We start from the raw sequence: 2,416 nt of genomic DNA, 5'->3' as shown, positions 1-2,416 counted from the left end.
CCGGCGACAAAACCTGACCCGCACATTCTGCCAACTCTGCCCCACGCCCCAGCTCGCCCCAAGCCAGGCGCCAAAAGAGCCGGAGACAAACTTACCCGAAGTGCCACGCAAAAGTCTGATTCAAAGCTTCCTGGGTTTAACTTTTAATTTTAAAAACAACAAAAGCAGAAACCAAAAGCCTCCTAGGTTGGAAGTGGGCGTGAGAGGAAATGCTAGGGGGAGGTGCTTCATTCCCTCCGCCGCTTTTACCCCCCCCCCCCCCTTTTCTGGTCCCTGCCTGGGGCTTTGATGTTATCTAGCGCACCGCCTACGTTGGTTTATGCTGAGAGTCTGCGCTGAGCAAGATACACAGATATCTGGCCATTTATGTGCTGGTTCGAAGAGAGAGAAGCAGGTGGCCACGGTAAAGGATTCCCACTTCTTACCCCAGTGAGAAAGTGGGCGTTTGCACTGGCTTCACTTTGTTACCTGAAGGAAAGGCGCTGGATAGAAATGAATAATCTACCTAGCTAGTAATCCTGGATAACGTATTTTCTGTTAGAGCCATATTAGATCCATTATATAGACGCCTCCAAAATTAGACCCATTTTTCCCCCATTCTTAGCACAAACCGATTGTATGGTGATAGTGTATATTTTCTGAGGCTTTGTTCGGTGTTTAAATCACAGGTTTTGAAAGTATGTGTAATTTCTCTTCTGAGATAGTCCTACAGCTTTGCAGAAACAGCAGCATACCTCTGAAGAAAATAAACTCCATAATAACATAGCTTGCTGACACTGTAGATTCCCTTATAGGTCAAAATATCCAGCACCTTCTCCCTCACATTATGGAAAACTTGTAGCTGTTGATTTTATCTTATTTATCTGGACACTAAAAGAAACTGGATACATTTTTACATATATTAGCAGTTACAGGACCATCAGGAGCATTAACAAAGTTTTGTTGTTGTTGTTTTAACACATTAGTAAGAAAGGATTGTCCGTCTGCCAGTCAGTCCTAACTTGCACATCCATTTTATGCCAACACCAGCCCGTGTTAAGGCCCTGCCCTCTGGGAGTTTACAAATTAATGGGGACTGGATAAATATATGGAAAAATACCTAGGAGGGGGGAAGATACAAGAAGAATCTTATAAACAGAGCCAACTAAAGTTATGCAGAGTTATTAGCATGATTGCTGAGAAGTTCCTGGATTGGGTGGAAGACAGGGTCATCAGAGAAAGTTCCATCCTGAGAGTGAGTTCTGGGTAGGATTTTGAAGGAGAAAAAGTTCATGAGTTGGCAGTGGTCTGAGAACAGCTTTCCAGGCAAAGGAAATAGCTTGAAGGTGAGAGAGCCAATATGTGGGTGATGTTTTGCCTGGCTTTTAGCAAAGTCCAAGCAATTGGTGTTAGAGTGGAACTGTGCTCCTTAAGATTTTCAGTGACTGATTTTTCAGAATTAGATAGAAAGGTCTCTCTTCTGAGGCGCCTCTGGATGGACTCGAACCTTCAACCCTTTGCCTTATAGGTGAGCACGTTAACCATTTGCACCACTCAGAGACTCCTGAGTGGGGTGAACTGATTAGAGTGACCGTATAAACGTAACATCCAAACGAGGACACTTTCAAAAGTGAAAGGGACGCTATTAATAATTATACCCAGATAAGAGGCTTGCATCCAGTCTGTCCTGGGCAAACGGGAAGGATGGGTTTTCTAGCAATGAGCCAAGAAGGCAGTTAGAACAGGGAGGCAACAGGCAACCAGAGGAAAGCCTTCTCAGGCATCGTTAGGAAGGAATTCAGACATGACACCGCACAGAGTTTGTAGTCATTTGGAGACATCTGGACTGAGAATGATCTTTTCAAGGAAAATTGTGGTTGCTGATACTTTACAACTGATACAGAGGCTGATTACAAAAGCTGCAGCCATATTGGCATTAGCAGCAATAGTAATAGTGGTGGTAAAAAAAACCCAAAAAACCCATTGCTGTTGAGTCAATTCCAACTCATAGTGAGCCTATGTAACAGAGTAGAACTGCCCCATAGAGTTTCCAAGGAGGGCCTGGTGGATTTGAACTGCTGACCTGTTGGTTAGCAGCCGCAGCTGTAGCGCTTAACCACTATACCACCAGGGTTTCCATAGTGGGGGGTAGTAGTTGAAGTTGTTGAGAATTTAGGACTTGCCGAACTGTGCCAAACACCTTCCCGTGTGAGCTCATTTAATCCTCATCGTAAACCCATACTGCAGATGAAAAAAACGGAAGCTCAGAAATGCTAAAAAAAAAAGCTGTCCACAGCCAGTAAGTGGTAGACTTAAAAGTTTAAAGATTGTATTTTGTGAAAAACAGATGCAGTTGTTTTTTTGGTTTTTTTAAAGTAGTTTACAATAATTTTATGACGTTCTACATCTGTGGAGCAAGGAGGAAAACGGAATCAAA

General features: G+C 43.5%; 1 protein-coding gene across 1 annotated transcript in view; it reads right to left on the bottom strand.

The window, feature by feature from the left end:
* HIVEP1 (HIVEP zinc finger 1) overlaps positions 1-208 on the bottom strand; it is a 165,872-nt gene extending 165,664 nt beyond the window's left edge. Inside the window, exon 1 of the mRNA XM_023737445.1 lies at positions 96-208. The gene's annotated coding sequence lies outside the window, so the exon portion shown is untranslated. The remainder of the gene's footprint in view (positions 1-95) is intronic.
* Between the last annotated feature and the right edge of the window lie 2,208 nt (positions 209-2,416).

This window comes from Trichechus manatus, unplaced genomic scaffold, assembly GCF_000243295.1.
Source record: "Trichechus manatus latirostris isolate Lorelei unplaced genomic scaffold, TriManLat1.0 scaffold00103, whole genome shotgun sequence".
NCBI lineage: Eukaryota > Metazoa > Chordata > Mammalia > Sirenia > Trichechidae > Trichechus > Trichechus manatus.
The sequence above is the reverse complement of the archived record's forward strand: the minus strand, read 5'-3'. Positions and strand labels throughout refer to the sequence as shown.